The sequence below is a fragment of the Cnephaeus nilssonii genome, assembly GCF_951640355.1.
Source record: "Cnephaeus nilssonii genome assembly, chromosome: X".
NCBI classification, from domain to species: Eukaryota; Metazoa; Chordata; class Mammalia; order Chiroptera; family Vespertilionidae; genus Cnephaeus; species Cnephaeus nilssonii.
In genome coordinates, this window is record NC_137071.1 from 104,733,263 (window position 1) to 104,754,847 (window position 21,585).

The 21,585-nt window shown below is 40.5% G+C and overlaps 1 protein-coding gene across 4 annotated transcripts in view; it reads right to left on the reverse strand.

Moving 5' to 3' along the window:
* FHL1 (four and a half LIM domains 1) overlaps nt 1-2,839 on the reverse strand; it is a 72,538-nt gene extending 69,699 nt beyond the window's left edge. The window contains exon 1 of one of the 4 annotated variants that reach the window (XM_079765562.1): nt 2,703-2,839. The gene's annotated coding sequence lies outside the window, so the exon portion shown is untranslated. Of the gene's footprint in view, nt 1-2,679 lie in introns of all 4 variants that reach the window. The other 3 variants (XM_079765563.1, XM_079765561.1, XM_079765565.1) reach the window with 3 other exon arrangements.
* Nucleotides 2,840-21,585: the final 18,746 nt, after the last annotated feature.

Genomic DNA, 21,585 nt, shown 5'->3' on the forward strand with positions numbered 1-21,585 from the left:
TCTCCTCTCTTTAAAAGATTTTTACCTCTCAGGATTCTATTCCTAAGAGAAAAAACAATCAGAGTTAAATCCCCAAGGCCAAAAAAAAAAAGAAAGTTTAACTTTTCACTCCCTAAGGGCTGTTCCTGGTTATCCTCAAGGGATTGGTTCCAGGACCCCCACAGATACTCAAATCTGTGCATGTTCAAGTTGCCTGTATAAAACTGTGTAGATCAATGCAGACAGTCGGCCCTCCATATCTGTGGACTCTCGAGGCAAATGGAAAACAGTACAGGTATTTACTGAAAAAAAAAATCACCTTGTAAGTGTACCCTTGAAGTTCAAACCTGTGATGTTTAAGTGTCAACTGTACTATTTTTAGACTGCTGCTTATGCATAGAATTCGTATCACATTAACATTAGAAATGGTGCATATAATAATGTTTATTTAAATGTAGTTGCATTAATCTTTGAGATGCAAATCTCTACTTCTACTTAAACATTTTCAAGTTAGCATTCCCAGTAAACAAATAATTATCTTATTTCAGGGTTCACTAATTTGATACTTATCAAATTAGCTCCAATACACTGGTATCATACAAGAGAAAATTTTAACAATTTAAATCTTATACAAATTTTTTTAATGTTTCAGGCAAAATCTAGACTTGGTTAATAAAAAAACACACAACTCCTTCCTTCTCCAAAAACTCAATAGGGGAATGGTAGCTTAGAATTTCAAAAACAAGATATGGCTACAAAACCTAATGGTAGTATTAGACTGTAATTGTTGGGAGGTGGTTTGTACAAATCATGGCCTATCTGACCAATTTCCTGTTGCATAAAGATTGTATTCGGTCTTCAAAATGTTAAATAAGCATTTTAAAGACTGAAGGTAAAGACTAGATTGGAACCTTATGTAACCAAAATGGGAAAGCAGTAAATAGCCTCACCACATTAAAGGCCTTAGCCTCTTTAATATGTATTCTTCTTAGGCAAATAAGAGCATGAGTTTCCAAAGGCAAAGCTACCATCCCAGAAGCCCTTGCTTCTTCAGTGTAAAGAATGGGGTGTGTGTGTGTGGGGGGGGGGATTCTGTTCCCAGAGAAGAAGAGCTGGGGATGGAAAGGCTTTGCAAAATTCCAAGGGGCCCATAATTTAAATTTATGCTATTCTGCAAATGTTCACATTCCCAAGTAACAACATAAAACTTACATTAAAACTGTCTTAATCAAGATAACAGAAAAAAAAATTATTCCTGCTGCTCTATAAGCTTGCCATAGATTTGATAACCCAGGGAAGAATTACAGGCAAAATGATGGCTCCAATTAGGAAAACAGGATCTATTCCAAATTCAAATCAAAGGGGGCTTGGATAATCCCGATGGAATAATTTAAATGAATATAGGGGACTCCCAGCAAAGACATTCGATGTTTATTCTATTTCTACCTCTTCTGAAAGCCAAGCAAAAATGCTACGACAGATCTCTTGCCCTTCAGGATATTCAAAATCCAAACCTGGAGTCCCCTTAATAAACTGTATTCTCTTCTTTTCCCAAGGGGTCTCCCTGGTACAGGGTTTTTATTGTAAAGGGCAAAATCAAAACAAACCCGAGAGACTCGCCCAGCCCCAAAATGCAGAAAATAATGTAGCACTGAACCCGAACCACACACAGCCTTCCTTTGCAGATTTCCACAAGTCCACCTCGACCTGGAGGATAAGAGGCCTTGAGGAATGGAAAGAGAAACTTCGAAAGCACAAAGCGCTCCCCCAGAGCCTAGAACAGAAGGCACCTTGTAGGGATTTCAAGCATTTTGAGGCGGAAAGGTTACACCCTGCAGTTTTGAAAATCCACCTTCTAAGGCTCAACCCACGTGATAGAACCTTCCTCTAGCTTCTCTGGGTTCCACGCTGGAGCTGAAATCCACCACTCTCCTCACCTCCATTCGCCAATCCCCCGCCCTTCCCTTATAGTGAAGCGCAGCGGGCTCTCCCCTCCCTCCCCATTCTCCCCGCACCCTCCCCCACTCCTCCAACCCCTCTGCATCTCCATGGAGAAAACCCAGGCAAGCCCTTTACCTCCACTCCCTCGAATCCCCACCCCCACCACCCTTATTGAGGCAGGTCCCCCTCCACTGCCTCCCCAATCCCCACCATCCTTGATTAGAAAACCAAGGGGAGCCCCCCACTTCACCCGCTCCCCACAAACCCTGCTAACTCTCCTTGTAGAGAAAACCAAGAGGTGCCCCCAACTCGCCCCACACCCACTGCCGACATCCTGGGTGAGAAAACCTAGAGCCCTGTTCTCTCCCTCCTTCCTCCCCATCATTCCGCATAGGAGAGCGCGGAGAGCCCCCTCCTTTCGCTCCTGCCCCTCCCCCCATCTCCACCTTCTCCCTCCCCAGTCGCTCCCCAGCCCCACCGCCCACCATCTCCCACCAGCTTCGCGAAAGCCCCAGGGAGGCCGAAGCCTACACCAGAGGGGAGCCCCGTGTGGGGGTCCTGCAGCGTGCAGCCCGTTGCACGCAGATATCATACAAGATACCCGCCCCCTCCCCCGGCCCAGCGGCTGGGGCCAGAGGCCGCAGGTAGCCGGCCCCTGGAGGCCGGGCAGACCAGAGCGACAGCTGCGGAGGCGGCGGGGCAATAGGGCAGTGGCTCCCGGGGGACCCGAGCCGGTGGGCGGGAGGCGCATGCACGCACCCGCGGTGAGAAAGCGGGCTTACTGCCTGGGGATGCTCGGCCGCGTAGTTGTCCTGGCGGCAGCCGCTACCTGCACCGAGACCGAAGCTCGGTGGCGGCGGCAGCGGTGGCGGCGGCGGCGAATTGAGCCCCCTCAGCCGGGCGCGAGATGTAGGGCGCGGGAGGGACGCGAGGGGAGGGGCGCGGGAGGGGGCGGGGAGGGGAGGGAGCGCGCGCAGGGGCGGACGCCGCTGGCCCGGGGCGGGGCGCACGCCAGCCTAGGGGGGCTGTGGTGCGGAGCGAGCGCTTGGGGGCTGGTCCGGCGGGGGGCTGGGGGCGGGAGCACCGCGCACTCCGCGCGTCCACGTGCCCCGCTCTCGGTAGCCGCGGTGCTGCCTAAATGGCGTGGGCGCGCGGAGAAGGTGGCTTCGGGGTGGCGGTGGCGAGCGCTTCTCCGAAGGGCCGACCCTAGCCTGGAGAGGAGGGCGGGCTAGGGGCTCCCGGGGCCCTCCTCCCTCGCGCTGCAGCCTTCGAGCGTGGTGGGGAGTCACGAGTCACTGCAGGCAGCCTCGCCCAGGGCTGGGGAGGTGGGAGTAACAAAGAGAGTAGAGAGAAGGTGGCCTGGCCAGGGGCCTCCGCTTAACCTGCGTACTCCCTGCAAAGCGACCGGGGCCCGGAATGTACCTCGTTTCGCCCCGACTGCATAACTCCGCGGTTCGGAGTGGCGCTGAGGGACCCACCAGCGACCCTTCCCCTTAGTAACAAGCAGGAAAGGGACGAAAGGAGCCTCATCCATAGTCCAAAGCCACCATCCAGAGGGCTTTACATCACGCAGAAAAACACTGATGGCAGCCGCACGTGGTCACTCATTCATTCACTTAATATTCAGTTTACTGAGCCCTCACTTATATGCCAAGAACGATGCCAGGCGCTGGAGAGACAGCGCAGAGTCCTAGAACACTCTCCACCCTGCCCTGGGTGCCTGCAATCTGGTCGGGGAGACAGATGATAAAGAAGTGATAAAATAATCAAATCTGGGATAAGACCCGTGCAGGAAAAGAACAGGGTGCAAATTGTGTGGTTAGGAAGGAGTAGGTGGCATTTAAGCTGAGCCCTGAAAGTTATGAAAGGAGCGACCATAAAAACAGCCAGGGAAAAACCTTCCAGAAATAAGGAGCAGATGTACAAAAGCCAGAAAGAGAGGACAAACCCCGATGCCTTGGTGGTGATTATGATGGACACCAAAAGAGCTGGGGAGAGTAGCATAATAAAATGTTGGACAAGTTGCCAGGGACCAGATCATGAACTGCATCTAGTCAATGGGCAGACCGTTTTATTCCAAAATAAATGGGAGGCCATTGAATGAATGGTTTTACCTTGGGGTATGACATGATCTTATTTATAATTCTTTTTTCTTTTGGAGTAATTGTAGGTTCGCATTCATTTTTAAGAAATAAAACAGAGATCCTATGTACCCTTTACACATTCCTGCTCCCATGCAAAACTAAAATGCATGATCACAACCAGAATATTGACATTAGTACAATCTATCAATCTTACTCAGATTTACCTGGATTTACTTGTGTGTGTTGAATTCTATACAATTTTATCACGTGTAGGCTCGTGTATCCACCACCACAATCAAGATATAAAATAGTTCCATCATTACAAGGATCCATCCTGTTGCTTTTATAGCCACAGCCTCCTGCCCAGTTCTCCCAGTCCCTCGCCATTGGTGACCATGAATCTGTCCTCTGTTTCTACAGTTTTGTCATTTCAAGACTGTTATGTAAATGAATCATACAGTATGTAACCTTTGGGGGTTATTTTTTTCACTCAGCTTCATTACTTTTTATTGCTGAGTAGTATTACAGGTCTGACTTATATTTTTCAAATACCACCTTGACTATCAGAAAGGTTTAGAGGAGATTGAGAATCAAAGGACTAGTTAGAAGAGGCTTTCCCAATGGTCTTTGTCAAAACTGATGGTGGTTCAGTTGAAGATGGTGCCTTTGGAGGGAAGTTTAAGGGTTTGATGGAACAGGTCTGAAGAGGGAATTGGAGTTGAAGTCGACACATCATAGTGTAGACATTTCACTGTAAAGGGAAACAGAAGTAGAGTAGAACAGAGGGACAAGTAGGGACAAAAGAAGGTTAAGTTCTTTCTTTTTAATTTGAGAGATGAGAGTGATTTTAGGAATAAATCAGTAGGGAGGGATTGCTGATGAGAAGGAAGGGCTTACTAAAGTAGTCCCTGCCTAGGTGAGAGCTGGATTGCACTGGGAGGATGGGCCCTCCACCTGCTGAAGGGCATCCTCCTTTGTAAAGACCAGGAAGGTATATGCTGATCAGGGGATGGAGTGGAGGCAGTGTGCTGTGTACTTCCAATTTGATGACTTCTGTTCCCCCACCCACCCACTAGGTTCACAAACTGGGCGCTGGCCTCCTTTAGGAGAGAGCATAAGCCCTTGCAAAGTTCCCTTCTCTCTCCCAGGCACCAGGGATCTGGGCCTTCCCCTTTTCCCATTTCAAGCCCTGTGAAACACTGAAGTTTGGTCTTTCTGGATGGTAAGAGTGACTCTCCTTCACACTTGCTAGGAAAAGAAGGAGCTGATCTGCCCCACCCTGATCCTGAGAACAATTAACTCCAAAACAGGGACTCCCCAAATAGAATACCAGCCCAGTGTGCAGCCCCAAATAGCCAAGAGGCACCCAAACTGGAGGGCTCCAGATGAAAGGCCCTCTCCCAGGGAACCATCTGGCCATCCTTTGGCACTCAATCAGTGTTAGTTGTGGGTCATTTCTCACAAGACCCCTTTCTTTCTCCCCCTTCCTTTCTCCATCTTTCCTTTCCTCTTCTTTCTGCCCCACCTTCTTTCCCACCCACCCCCTTCTTCCCTTCCTTCCTCCCTTCTTCAGATATTTGTAATGTTCTACTAGGTGCCAGTCAGTGATCTCCCACATTTCTAAGGATTGGTCCATCCTGCCTGCCTCTTGACACTTCATCTCTTTGGATTTGAACTCAACTATTGTGGGTCATGTGGCCACATTATTCCACTTAAAATATGAGGGGGACTCTGTTGCAGAACAAGCAAAATGGATAAAAGGAAAGAGGCTGCCCAAATTGAGAACTTGTGTGTTACATTCTGGTAATGTTTCCAGCACCAAGAAGGAAAAAGAAATTTGTTTAATTTATTTCAGGATGACTAAATTCAGAGGGTATAATCTCAGAGCTGATCTTTTCCGTTTCTTTTTGAGTAAGGAAACAGGCATGAGGAGAAGGGTCTTAGATTTCAACAGAATTTAAACCACCCTTGAAATATGAAGCATAGAATCCTTTGTCTCCCTTGGGTATAGTCAGAGGACCATAGGCTTTGGAATCTTGCAGACATGGGTTCAAGTTTGAGCTTGGCCCCTAATTGGTTGTGTGGCCCAGGGCAAGTTATAAACTCAAGTGTCTTCAAACTTTTGCTGGTGACTATAGCAAAAAGGGGTGGGGGGAGATTTTTTAAAAGATTAAAAACAAGAAGTGTTGCTCCCATACTCCCTAAAATAATGTTTACCCCCTCACATATTGTAAGTTGATAGCTAAATGTTTTCCTCCCATGCTTAAATAGTTAAAAAGTAAGTTATTTCTGTATATAGCCAATATGGACATTCTAAAATAAAGTGGTTGCCTTACCTTATTTTAGTCTGTCCAATTGAATATTAATATAATAACCTTTTCATGCCCACCATGAGCTATTTAAAAAATACATTATTAATATATTTTTAAGAGTTGGAAAATTTACATTGTTCCTTTTTTTTCTCCCTAAACTCATTTCCATTCCAATTCTCCCACAGAATTTCATCCTAATGTAATATATTTTATGCCTGTAAGTCTGATTTTGATCACTCTATATACTTCTCTGCAACAAAAATCCTATATAATAAAAGCCTAATATGCAATTGACCAAATGGCAGAATGACTGGTCGCTATGACACGCACTGACCACCAGGGGGCAGACGCTCAACACAGGAGCTGCCCCCTGGTGGTCAGTGAGCTCCCACAGGGGGATTGGTGCTCAGCCAGAAGCTGGGCTCACAGCTGGCAAGCACAGCAGCATTGGCAGGAGCCTCTATAGGCGGACAGTAAGGAGCAAGGTGTCCTGGACTATGGGAGGGATGTCCGATTGCTGGCTTAGGTGGACATCACCCGAGGAGTCCCAGACTGTGAGAGGGTGCAAGTGGGGCTGAGAGACCCCCCCCTCAATGCACAAATTTCATGCACCGGGCCTCAAGTATAAACATAAGTTAAAATTAATTTTTTTGATCTTTTGACCCCTTTCACACATTTCCCTCATCCCCAATCCCCTGGTCCTGACAACCACCTAACCACTCTCTGTGTTTATGAGCTTGGTTTTTATTTTATTTATTTTTTTTAGATTCCATATATGAGAAATCATATGGTATTTGTCTTTCTTGGTTTGACTTACTTTACTTAGCATAATGCCCTCAAGGTCCATCCATTGTTGTCTCAAATTGCAGGATTTCATTCTTTTTAATGGCTGAATAATATTCTATTGTGTATATATATCGCACATCTTTTTGTTGTTGTTGTTGTTGTTGTTAATACCCAAAGATAATTTTCCATTGATGTTTAGAGAGAGTAGGAGGGAGAGGGAGAGAGAAACATTGATGTGAGAGAGACGCGTCAATTGTTGCCTCCTGCACCAGCCCTGACCAGGTTTGGGAGGAGCCTGTAACCAAGTTATGTGCCCTTGCCTGGAATGAACCCGGGACCCTTTGGTCCGCGGGCTGATGCTCTATCCACTGAGCAAAACTGGCTAGGACTATATTTCACATCTTTATCCATTCATTTGTGGATGGACATTTAGGTTGTTTTCATATCTCGGCTATTGTAAATAATGCTGTAATGAACGTAGGGATGCATATATCCTTTTGAATTAGTGTTTTGGGTTTCTTTGGATAAATACCCAGGAGTTGGAGTGCTGGGTCATATGATAGTTCTAATTTTTTTAGAACACTCCATACTATTTTCCATAGTGGCTGCATCAGTTTACATCCCACCAATAGCCATAGCAGTTAAAATTAATTTTAAAAATTTCTTATCACCATAAGGCTCCATGTGTTTAAAAACAATTTTTCTAGATCAAATTATGCTTAGTACACAATTAGTAAAAAGAACTTAAAATTTTATTAAAATTAAAAATAATTTAAATATACAATATAAAACTGTTTTGGAACTGAATCTCTTAAAGATGGATGAGGTGTTTTTCAGTTAGTTCATGCATTTGGAATTTAATATTATTTATTGCTAGAATGAGACAGGGTTCGTATTGATTCAATTTTGATTCTCTTTTTTTACTTTTAAAATGTAAATGCTAAGAAACTTTGTTCACAGAAATGGGTAGAATTAAATGAAAAAATTTCTCACAGCATTGTCAAACAATTCTTTGCATTTCTTCTGAATTGTGTATCAAAAATCTGATTGTAATCTATCGTCAAACATTAATTTTAATGATTTATTTGCTGGCAATTCCCTTAGATCCTTCAGCAATTTTCTTGAAAGAAAAGCAAAAGGTCTTACTAAGCAGTGATTAGAGTCATTCATTTTTTTTCCACACCATCACCCTTATTTTGGCTAGTGCTTTTGTTTGGAACTCCCGCACCTCCACACCACCCCCAGGAGAGGGGGAGGGTCAATGCTACAAAGTAAAATTAGGGAAGGAGGGGTAGAGGGAGATGATTGTCTCTTGTAAAATGAAAGAAGGGCTATTTAGAAAGAGGAGGTGGGGAAGGAGAACCCACCTGCCAGAGACTCAGTGTTCTCAGGAGATCAATTTTAGGAAGTTGAGAGTCTAGAAATTGATGTCTTCACAACTGAACGTGCCCACCAACTCCTGGCCATTTTTATTCGTGTATCCCCAATGATATTCATAACCTAGTTTTACTTAATTTACCTCATTCCAGTTTTCACATCTGTAATTTGGAACTGGCATTCTCTAAATTACAGCATTAATATGAGGATGAAATTAAATCACATACCACATGAATAGCACCTAGCACAATGTCAGACATATAGTATGCATTCAGCAATTATTACATTCTTTCCTCACTTTTCCACATTGACATGCTCATTTTTACACAAATATGATTGCTAATCCTTTTTATTTACAGGCTGAAAAGTGTGTTAAATAGAGGTATGACTTGGCCAGGATTACACATACCAATAAAAGTGGGCTGAAAATCTAACAGAGGACATTTTTATCTATTATTTTTAAACTTTTAGACATTTAAAAAAAGAAAAGTACAAAGAATAATATAATGAACACTCGTACTCCCACCACTCAGAATTAACAGCTGTTAACAGTCTATATTTACTTTAAGTCTTCTTTTTGGAAAATAAAAAAATGAATATTAGAGATAAATATTTAATATTGACCACTGTCTTCAGTCCTACCCCCTTCTCTCTTCTGAGCCAACCACTATTATGAGTTGGTTTTCTTTCATGATTTTATGTTTAATATACATTAGTGACACCCTTAGTATTCATTATACTGCAACTTATTTTTCTCTATTTGACTCAACATCATGGCTTTATTTATTCCCCCCTTTCTCGGCCATTTTAGAAGTTATAGATTCTATTTATATTATTTACTCCATGTAATGAGTATCTCTATTCTTCTCCCAAACAATTTATCCCACCCCACCCTGGTGTTTTTGTTAAACATGATTTTAGTTTCACTTTGGGGTTGATTTGATACATTTATATATTGCAATATTATTGCCATTGCAGCTTTAGCTAACACCAGTTTGTTTTTAAACTGAGATATAATTCACCTACCCGAAAAGTCATAATTTTAAGTTGTATGTTTCATTGGTTTGTAGCATATTCAGAGTTGTACAGCCATCACCACTATCCAGGAGATTTTCACCATGCAAAAACAAGTCCCACTAGCAATCACCCCTCAGTCATTTCCCATTTCACCCTTCCTCTAGCTCCTGTCAATCACTGGTCTACTTTTTTTCTCCATGCATTTGTCTATTCTAGATGCTTCATATAAATGAACTAATACAATATGTGGCCTCTTGTGTATGGCTCCTTTCACTTAGCATAATGTTTTCAAGGTTCATCCTTTATATTGCTGAATAATAGGCCATTGTATGGATATTTTGTTTGTCAGTTTCATTTTGTTTATCCATTCATCAGTTGAAGGGCATTTGTGTTGTTTCCCCTTTGGGTTGTTATGAATAATGCTGCTGTGGATATTTGTGCACAAGTTTTTGTATGGACATATGTTTTCAGTTCTCTTGGATGTATACCTAGGAGTAGAATGCCTGCATCAAATGGTAACTGTATGCTTAAGCTTTGGGAAACTGCCAAACTGTTTCCAAGGCAGCTGTACCATTTTACACTCCTAAAAGGAATGTATGAGGGTTCCAATTTCTCCACATTCTTGCCAACACTTGCTATTGTCTGTCTTTTTAAATATAGCCATGCTGGTGTGTGTGAAGTGGTATCTCATTGTGGTTTTGACTCGCATTTCCCCGATGACTAATGATGTTTGTCAATTTCTGCAAACAAACAAGCAACAACAAAAATACCAAACAGCTGGGATTTTGATAGGGATTGCATTGCATTTGTAGATCAATTAGGAAAGTATTGCCATCTTCACAAATGAAGTCTTTTAATTCATGAACAATAGATGTCTTTCAATTTATTTAGGCCTTCTTTAAACAATATTTAATAGTTTTTAAGAGTATAGGTTTTATACTTTTTGTTAAATTTATTCCTGATTATTTTTTTTGATGCTGTTATAACTGGGATTGTTTTCTTAACTTCATCATTGGATTGCTCATTGCTGGTGTGTAGAATTATAATTGCTTTTTACATATTGATCTTGTACCCTGCAACTTTGTGGACCTCATTTATTCATTCTAATAGGTTTGTTTGTGAGTTTTGTAGGCTCTTTCCTATATAAGATCATGTAATCTGCACGTAGTGATAGTTTTCCTTCTTTCTTTTTACTCTGGTTTCCTTATTTCTTTTTCTTGCCTGATTACACTGGCTAGAGCCTCCAGTACAATGTTGAATAAAAGTGATAAGAATGAACATCATTTTCCTATACCTGATCTTAGAGGGAAAGCTTTCAGGTTTTCATTGTTAAGTGTAATGTTAGCTGTGTTTTTTTTAAAAAAATAGAGGAATATCCTCTCTATCGCTAGTTTATTGAGTGATTTTTATCATGAAAGAACGTTGGATCTTGTCAAATGGTTTTTCTGAGTGTATTGAGATGACCATGTATCCTTTATTCTATTAGTATAGATATTCTCTATCAATTCTATAGATTATATAGATTTGTTGTATTGCATTGTTTTTCTCATGTTAAATTAACCGTGCATTTCTGAGATAAATTCCATTTTATTGGGTATATAATATTTGTTATATGTTGCTGGATTCAGTTTACTAGCATTTTCTTGAAGATTTTTGCATCTATATTCATCAGAGACATTGGTGTATGATTATATTTTCTTGTGATGTCTTCATTTGACTTTGGTATCAGGGTAATACTGGCCTTATAAGAATGATTTACTCTTCTACTTTTTGGAAGAGTTTGTGAGGAATTAATTCTTCTTTAAATGTTTGATAAAATTCACCAATAGTTTCAATAGTTTGTGTCTTACGATGAATTTTTCTATTTCATCAAAGTTATCTAATTTGTTGGTATATATTTGCTCATAGTATTCACTTATAATTCTTTTAATTTCTGTAAGGTTAGTAGTTATGTACCTTCTTTCATTTCTGATGTTAGTAATTTGAGTCTTCTCTATTTTCCCTTGGTCAATCTAACTAAAGTTACATTCAGTTTTGTTGATTTTTCAAAGAAACATCTTTTTATTTTGTTGTATTTGTCTTTCTATTCTTCATCCATTGGTTTCTTGTTTCAAAAAATTGATTTTATAATCTATTATTATGATTTTATGTATTATAACTTCCCTTTCTTATCTCTTAAAATTTTAGGGTTTTCTTGTTTGTATTTTTGTTTGTTTTTCTCAAATTTTTATTTAAAAATATTTCAAACCTTTAGAAAAGTTGCAAGAACAGTATAATGAAAACCCATATGCTCTTCACCTAGATTCATGATTTGTTAATATTTATTCACATTTGCTTTATCTGTGTGTAATTGTGCCTATCTATATAAACTACTTGATTGTTGTAGTTGAAAATGACATGATAATTCTCTCCTAAATACTTAAATATGAATTTCCTAAAAACTAGGGCATATGCCTACATAACTACTGTACAATGATCACACCTGGGAAATTTACCATTGAGATAATAATATCATTGAATTTGTATCCATAATCAAATTTCTCCAGTTTTTCCTATAATATTCTGTATAGCTGTTTTAAATCCAGAATCCAATAAAAAAATCAAGCATTGCATGTCATGTCTCTTTAGTTGCCTTTGATCTAGAATTATTTCTCAGTCATTTTTGCTTTCATGATACTGACATTTTGAAGAGCAGGTCAGTTTTTCTTTAGAATTTCCCTAATTTAGATTTGTCTGTTTATATATTTGACAAGAGTACACTATAACTTTTTCTTAGCTCATCACATCAGAAGGCACACAATGGCCCTGACTGGTGTTGCCCAGTGGTTAGAGTGTTGGCCTGTGCACTGAAGGTCAAAGGTCGAGGGTTCGATTCCCAGTCAAGGGCACATACCTGGGTTGCAAGTTCTACCCCTGGCCCGGTTGGAGCTCTTGCAGAAGGCAACCAATTGATGTGTCTCTCTCACATCAATGTTTCTCTCTCTCCCTCCCTTCCTCCCTCCCTCCCACTCTCTCTAAAAAAGCAATGGAAAAAATATCCTTGGGAAAAAAATATCCTTGGGTGAGGATTTAAAAGAAAAAAAGACACATGATGTCAGTTTGTTCCATTATTGTAATGTGAGGTTTGATCACTTGGTTCAGGTAGTTTCTACCAAACTTTTCCATTTGAAGGTTTCCTTTACCTTTGTAATTAATTAATAAGAAATCCGTGAAGCGACATTTTGAGACTATGTGAATGTTTTACTCTTCAACATGATAGTTTTAGCAGCTATTGATAATTTTTGCCTGAATCAGTTATTACTATGGTAGTTCTAAAATGATTTTTTATTTCTGTCATTTCTTCTACATTTACTAGTTGGAATTTTCCTATAAATAAGAGCTTTCCCATTCCTCCCACCATTTTTGAACTTTTTTTCTACATCAGTATGTACCCATGGTTTCTTTGTTATTATTCAATGAATTATAATTCATTCCTGTCTGCACTCATTTTGATGCTGAAATTATCCTAAATTTGGCTAGTGGGGATCTCTTCTAGCTGGCTCCTGTGTCTTTTTTACATGAGTCTATTAATTTTGGAGCATTTCCCTGCTTTATCATATAACTAGATATTGCAGGCTCACTTTAGTGTTTTTCTCTGTGCCCTGGATATGGAATGAGCCACTTCTCCTAGGAGATCTAGCTACTTTTAGTGGGAACAGAAGTAGACATGGAGATGTGCTATCCAGATCACCCTATAGGAAAGGACTTGCTGCCCAAATGTGGGGGGTGTGGTCAGTGGACAGCCTCCTGCTGTCAGCTCCTTTAGGGCCTGCTTCAGCTGGAAAACCACTTCACCTAGTTGCATGCTCTTCCTGGGACAGCTCACATCCAGTGACTTAGTGAAACAGGGGTATAAAGGCCCAGCTTCTCACTTGATGTGGGACACTCTCTGCTAGGTTGACTGAAACTTTCACAGGCCTGGAATCTTCTTTTTATTCTCAATCCTCCACCATTGTTACACTTTTGTTGATTCCTAGTAAATATCTTATACCTCAGATTCCATCCCAGTGTCTGTTCCCAGAAGCTTGTAATACAGTTCAAGATCTAGGTGCTGTGTGCTCATTGCTTTTAGGCTAAGGTGACCAGATTTTATCATTGGTAAAGCGGGACACCATTGACCGGGGGGAGGGGGGGTGTTCTTTTTTTTAATATATTTTATTGATTTTTTACAGAGAGGAAGAGAGAGGGATAGAGAGTTAGAAACATCGATGAGAGAGAAACATCGATCAGCTGCCTCTTGCACACCCCCTACTGGGGATGTGCCCACAACCAAGGTACATGCCCTTGACCGGAATCGAACCTGGGACCCTTGAGTCCGCAGGCCGACGCTCTATCCACTGAGCCAAACCGGTTTCGGCCCGGGGTGGTTCTTGATTAAAAATTTGGTCTATATTGTAATCTCTTTTGGTTTTTTTAATAAAAGGAAATTCACTTCTTAGATCATCATTGAATTTTCATCCTCTTTTCTTACTCATTATGTTAAAAATCTAAAAAAATAATTTAAAATTATATTATAAATTATTATCTACATATTGCTTAAAAACACAGTAAGTAGGTACATAATTACATGAACATATTTTATTGTTAGTTTATAAATTAAATTAATTTGATTGTTATAAAGTAACTATATTTTAAAAGTTATTTTAATCCTATATTTCTTTCTAAATAATAACAATACTAACTTGTATCATTTTTCCTCTGAATTTGCCGTAACATAAGTCGTGTCACTTTCAAGGCCAGCGCTAGACTTTTTGCCGCCACTATAAAATATAAATAATATGAGTACTGTCTGCTAAATTCAAGAAAATTTATGTATTTATGAAATAAATAAATAAATTACTTACCTAAATTATCTGAATAGCTGATTTGTAATGACATCACTTGTTTAACTAGCTTACTAGCATGCAGTACGATGTGTATCGTCTGAGAGACAGTTACAAAATGTTTTCCTCGTTGCCAATCCAAAAAACTGCCATTGTTCATTAAGTCCAAACAATGGTGGTCGAATTCTAACAACTGATCAACAATGCGAACTTTGATAAGCAGTTCTCGATAATCAGTTCTCAACAATTATTTGTTATTATTAAAGTTTAACATTATAAAATTAACAAAAATAATATAAAACTCATATCCTGGCTAAATAGCCACATGGCCGCCGAAAACTGTATATTCCCTTCCCGTTCTCCCGCCGTTCCCTAGCTTGTCGTGCATTCTTTCCAAAAATCGGAACTTTTTTAAAAATCGGGGCTGTCCCGCCAAAAGCAGGAGGTCTGGTCACCTTATTTTAGGCCATTTTAGTAGACAGATGTATATATTTAAATCATGAGTTCATACTAATAGATATTTTCCAATCCAACATCACATGGTTCTTCATCTCCATCCCCCATAACATACTAGTAGTTTTTATTTCATTTTACAATATATTTACTTATTTGGCCAATCCAATGATATGCACAAAATCCTTCAGAATTACTACAGCAATACATTACCAATAATAAAACTACTAAAATGTTCAAGGTTGCTTTGCAGCTATTTTTACTTATATACTATATCCCTTTGATGGTATACAGTGGAAATACTGTGTCAAAATTTATTGGACTAATTATTCTGCTGCATATTTATGTTTTCAATGTGGTATGCAGTTAATTTTTTGTTTATATTGAATTTTAATTTTTCTCATATTAATTAAATTTTATTTTTTGAATATGTAAAATATTAGTGTAATTAACTGACAAAATATACAAAAATATACTTATAGAAGTCCCATTGCCCTCCTTTGAATCCCACTCACACCCACTCACTTTAGTCAATCCATTTTCTTAATTTATGGTTTATTGTTTCTGTCAAATATATTCTGCAGACATTAGCAGATACAAATATAAGAATTTTCCTTTCTTTCTTACACAAAAGTAGCATACTATATATATTATTTCATGTCTTGCAAACACAATATAATCTTTGAAAATTTTATACAAGCTTGCTTGAAAGTGCTTTTTAGATTGTTCTGTTATCTTCATTTCCTCAGATATTGGTTCTGTTGACAACTTTTTATGGTGATTAACTTCCCATAAATCTTACAGTTTTGTTTGGGCGTTAATCTATAGATTTTCCAGGTATGCCCATCTCTGTGGGAATGATTTCTCAGTTGCCTCAGGTCTGGCTCCTCAAGATACTAGCAGCTCATCTCAGGGCTTCTATCTGCAATAGTTAGCAGTTAGAATGCACATACACACACGGCAAAACCCAGGTGTAGGTCTCATGTTAGTTAGAGTTCTCTGCTTCAGCTGCCACCTAAGGCAAGCAGGAGATCCTGGCCCAATCCTGGTACATAAGTAGAGCTCTTTCGGCCACTGCTTCCAGGGAGAAACCATGGTCCTAGGTGATGGCTTACACATACTGGGAAAGTATGGCTCCATTCCCCTATGGACTTGAAGCCATGGCCCCAACTACTTGTGACTTACTAGTCAGTTTCTCTCTCTGTTTAGGTTCATGCCTATTTTCCTCTCACAATTGTTTATGTACTTTCAACTATATCTTTAAAGGCCTTATAAATAATTCCTATATGTTTTATTTTTAAAAATATATTATTGATTTCAGAGAGGAACAGAGAGGGAGAAAGAGATAGAAACATCAATGATGAGAGAGAATCATCGATCGGCTGCCTCCTGTGCGCCCCACACTGGGGATCTAGCCTGCAACCCAGGCATATGCTCTGACAAGGAATTGAACCAAGACCTCCTGGTTCATAGGTCAATGCTCAAGCACTGAGCCACTCTGGCCGGGCCCTATGTGTTTTAAATAGTACAGGGAGAATTATGTATATACTCACTTCTCTATCTTGACATGAAACCATTCATTCATTTATTCAACAAATATTTTTTGAGACCTACTATGTGCCAACCATTGTTCCAGGGCCTTGGGACATCAAAATAAATCAAAGTTCACATTTCTTTCTTTTTACACATTATTAAGAATGTGCACCATGTCTTCATAATACAATAAAACCTTTTAAATATATTAGGGTTGCTAGGCTCTCTTGAAGGACTACTCATCTCACCTACTTCCTTTCCCTGCCCCACTCCTATACCTGGATATCACTCTCAAAATAAAAGGGGCTTTTCTAATAGAAAATAAAAACTCACCCTGAAAAGAAAGCGTTTCGTTTATTCCTTTAATCATTCCCTTCAATTGCACTGATGAAACTCTGGAGCCTTTAAATGCTAACATAGACCACATGAAACTGCTTCTAGGAAAAAAAAAACCTGCCACCTACTCAATACTCTGTGTTACTCCCTTGGACCTCTTGTATAGATGAGAGTCTTGGCTTTTTTAAAATGGTAAATTCTTTTAAAGAATTCATTTGTGATGAATTCTGGTTTCCAGGCAGACCTCTTACTTGCTGCCACCCTCCCAGCATTTCTCCTCTGATGAATGTGTACTTGGACTGTGCGTGACATTTTTCTTGATTATTGTGTTTCACATCTTTTCATCCTCCTCTGGAAATGCTAAAATTAGATGCATTTTCAGTCTCTGGTTCAAGGCTGAGACAAAAGTCCTCCTCTGCTCTTTGATATTTAACAGGCTGATGTGCTGACTAATTCTGCAGCAGCTTTCTCTGTTAGTTCATTTGCTAAATATAGCAGTTGGACATGGTGTTTGATAAGAGCAAGTTAATTAAATATTACTTTTCATCCATTAATTTTTCAGTTGTTCACTGTTTAAGCGCCAACAATATCATTGAAGACAACGCAATTCAAGACAAAAGTACATACATTTTCAGAACATTTAAATGTAATACTGAGCTGTTTTCTGTTACTTCAGAACTGAAAGCCACTGATTATAGAATTATGAGTGCTGACGGAAGCCAGAGAAACCCACTGAGGTAGAGCCCACTTAGGCTTGGGAGGTTTTTTCTGTTTAGGGTTAAATCACATGAATGTAATTATTTTCTTAGTCCAGATTGCCACAGGCAGACTTCTACCATATATGCTTATGGTATGAATATGCACAGCTCCTCTCAGCCTGAGTTTAAATTGAGCTTAGAGTCAGCTAAATAGTAACAGTTGTTAAATTCTAAAGAGCTAGACACTTTATGTTGTTTATGGATTGATGGTCTTTGGCAAAATGGAATAAAAATGGAGGCAAATAAATTCTTGACTTGTTTTCTAGACTGTAATGTTTTAGGAGTATGAGCCATTCTCCGTTGAGATTAGGCCTATATTTGGGAATTGGATAAGAGGTTCTTCTCTATAAAGGACAGCATAGGGACTAGAGTCAATAATATTGTAATAACTATGTACTAGTATGGTGTCAGATGGGTACTAGACTTATCAGGAGGGGATCATTTCATAAATTACATAAATGTCTAATCACTGGGTTGTATACCTAAAACTAATATAATATTGTATGTCAACTGTAATTTAAGAAAAAATAAAAAATTTAAAGCTCATTTTGAAGACAGCCACAAAGTAGAAGGCAGCAACTGAAATTACCATCAGTTTAAGGAGTCACTTTTTCTTTTCTGTCTGCCCCCTTCAAATTTCTTAGCTCAGATAAACACATTGTTAATTGCTGCCAATTCAGTGCAAATGTCAACTGTTCTATGTGCTTTTACAAACAATGCAGGAATTAAGAAATAAATAAAAATAGTTAATGTTTGTTGATTACTCTTTGCCTGGCACTGTTTTAAGAGCTTTATATGTATAGTCTCATTGAATCCTTACAATAACCCTGGTTTAAAATAGGAACCAGGGGGTCATGGTTCAATTCCAGTCAGGACACATGCCTGGGTTGCAGGCTTGATCCCCAGTAGGGGGCATGCAGGAGGCAGCTTATCAGTGATTCTCTATCATCATTGATGTTTCTCTCTCTTTCCCCCTTCCTCTCTGAAGTCAATAAAAATATTTTAAAATAGGATAATATGCATAACATATGGACACAGACAATAGAGTGGTGAAGGCCTGGGCTGGTAGGAGATGGGTAGAGGGGAGTAGGGATGGGGGAGAAATGGGGGACACTTGTAATACTCTCAACAATAAAGATAAATTAAAAAATAAAATAGGATAGTATAGTACTTTTCATAGATGAGGAAACTAAAGGTTCAGAGAGGTTAAGCAACTTGCCAGTCACATAGTTATTAAGAAGGGTTACTAATATCCAAGCCCAGGTACTCTGACCTCTATGCTTGCATAGATAGACTTCTTTTCATATATGTGTTCCTCACCATTGTGTGTGTGTACGTGTGTGTGTGTGTGTGTGTGTGTGTGTGTGTGTGTGTGTGGAGAGAAAGAGAGAGAGAGAGAGAGAGAGAGATTGGATCATGATTTGCCATTGACTTACATTATTGTTTGAGAGGAATTTTTGATCATAGATCAGCAAGATTCCCTTCTCCTTGTCACTTTTAATAAATCAGTGAATGGAAAATTTAGAACTCACAGAATGCAACCAGAAGGAGCTCAGTGGAACACCTTTGGTTTTTACTCGATACTATTTAATAATCATCATATATGACCAGCACTGGTTTCTCTTACTTCTGTTGCTAGTTTTGTCTAAACTATTTCAAAAGGTCTGAGCAGATTCCAGAGCCAAATCCCCTTCACACAACAACAACAACAACAACAACAACAACCACCACTGTCAGTTGCAGTTCTCCAAGGGCCGCAGGATAAGAGGCTTGTACACTTGAGCCCCACCTAACCACTGCTCTTCCTCTTTGAGGAGACCTGTTTTCCGTTCATACACAAGAGGATAGACACTGATGACATCCAGTTACAGTTTCTCCTTTCTCATTTGAGGATCTGAGTTGCAGGTTTGTTCTCTTCTCCACAGAGGCATTACAGAGTTATCACGACATCATACAAGATGCAGACTAAAGAACTCCTCATGCTTACTTCTATTCCCCATGAGTTATCCTAGGGAAATTATCTCTTGCAAATGGAGCGTTCTTAACCCTACCACACCAGGTTCTCATAGTGACAGCCTGCTTTGAAGAGATTTGCATATCATAATCCTACATAATAAAATGGTAATATGTAAATTACCATCACTCCGCTACGCCCACGATTGGGCCAGCTGGAGGCGCAGGGGGCGGGACTCAGGGTGGCCGGGGTAGCTGATTGGGCCAGAAGGACGCTGAGCTCGCGGCGCCAGAGGCGCCGCGAGCTCAGCGTCTGTACCATGGCTGCCGGAGGCTTTCGGAAGGCCTGGGGCGCCTGCGGACAGCCAGCCGGACAGGTCCCCCGCGATCAAAGGCCAAAGCGGGGGACCTGGCCGCCTGTCTGCTCCGGCGCAAGGCCTTTCGAAAGCCTCCGCAGCGCCGGAGGCTTTCGGAAGGCCTGGGGCGCCTGCGGACAGCCAGCCGGACAGGTCCCCCGCGATCAAAGGCCAAAGCGGGGGACCTGGCCGCCTGTCTGCTCCGGCGCAAGGCCTTTCGAAAGCCTCCGCAGCGCCGGAGGCTTTCGGAAGGCCTGGGGCGCCGGCGGACAGCCCGCTGGTGCACCAGGTGCATGATTAAATCATGCACTGGGCCTCTAGTCAATTAATATTTATTCACTGCCTAACACTGTGCAGTCTGCTGTGGAAGACTCAGAATAAATAGAAGGCATGGCCAATATAATGGAAACCCCACCAATGGCTTCTAAAGCAGAATTAAATCTAAACTTTTTTGTTATGGCTTACAACCCACAAGGCCCTGCATGCCTGCCCTTGCCTCCCTCCCCCATCTCAGCTCCTACCAGTCTCCTCCTCTTTTCCTTTGCTCCAGCGACACTGGCTGAACATATTGAGTTTATTTCCACTTTAGGGCCATTGTGCTTGCTTTTCTCTTTGCTTAGAACAGGGATGGGCAACTTCTGGCCCTTGGGCCCTATAAGGAAGGCCTGAGAAATCATTTGGTCTGGCCCTGCCAAGCCATTAGGGGTGACTTAATTAAATGTTTTACCAAATATAGCAGGCTAATTTTTAAGTTGATAATTTTTATGATTTTTAAAATTTTCTTTATTGATTAAGGTATTACATATGTGTCCTTACCCCTCCTGTGCTCCCCCCCCCCTCATGCCCTCACCCCCCTGGTGTCTGTGTCCATTGGTTAGGCTTATATGCATGCATACAAGTCCTTTGGTTGATCTCTCCCCCTTACCCCCACCCTCCCCTACCTTCCCTCTGAGGTTTGATGGTCTGATTAATGCTTCTCTGTCTCTGGATCTGTTTTTGTTCATCAGTTTATGTTGTTCATTATATTCCACAAATGAGTGAGATCATGTGATATTTACCTTTCTCTGACTGACTTATTTCGCCTAGCATAATTCTCTCCAGGTCCATCCATGCTGTTGCAAATGCTAGGAGTTCCTTCCTTTTTACAGCAGCGTAGTATTCCATTGTGTAGATGTACCACTGTTTTTTAATCCACTCATCTGCTGATGGGCACTTAGGCTGTTTACAAATCTTAGCTATGGTAAATTGTGCTGCTATGAACATAGGGGTGCATATATCCTTTCTGATTGGTGTTTCTAGTTTCTTGGGATATATTCCTAAAAGTGGAATCACTGGGTCAAATTGCAGTTCCATTTTTAGTTTTTTGAGGAAACTCCATACTGTTCTCCACAGTGGCTGCACCAGTCTGCATTCCCACCAGCAGTGCATGAGGGTTCCTTTTTCTCCACATCTTCCCCGCACTTGTCATTTGTTGATTTGTTGATGATAGCCATTCTGACAGGTGTGAGATGGTACCGCATTGTCGTTTTGATTTGCATTTCACAGATTATTAGTGACTTTGAGCATGTTTTCATATGTTTTTTGGCCTTCTGTATATTGTCTTTCAAAAAGTATCCATTTAGGTCCGTTGCCCATTTTTTGATTGAGTTGTTTATCTTCCTTTTATTAAGTTGTATGAGTTCCCTGTAAATGTTAGAGATTAAACCCTTATCGGAGATTAAGTTGATAATTTTATATGGCCCGATAATCCTATATAATAAAAGCTTAATATGCTAAGTGTCCAGTCTTCCAGTCGGCCGTTCAACCAATCAAAGTGTAATATGCTAATGATATGCTAA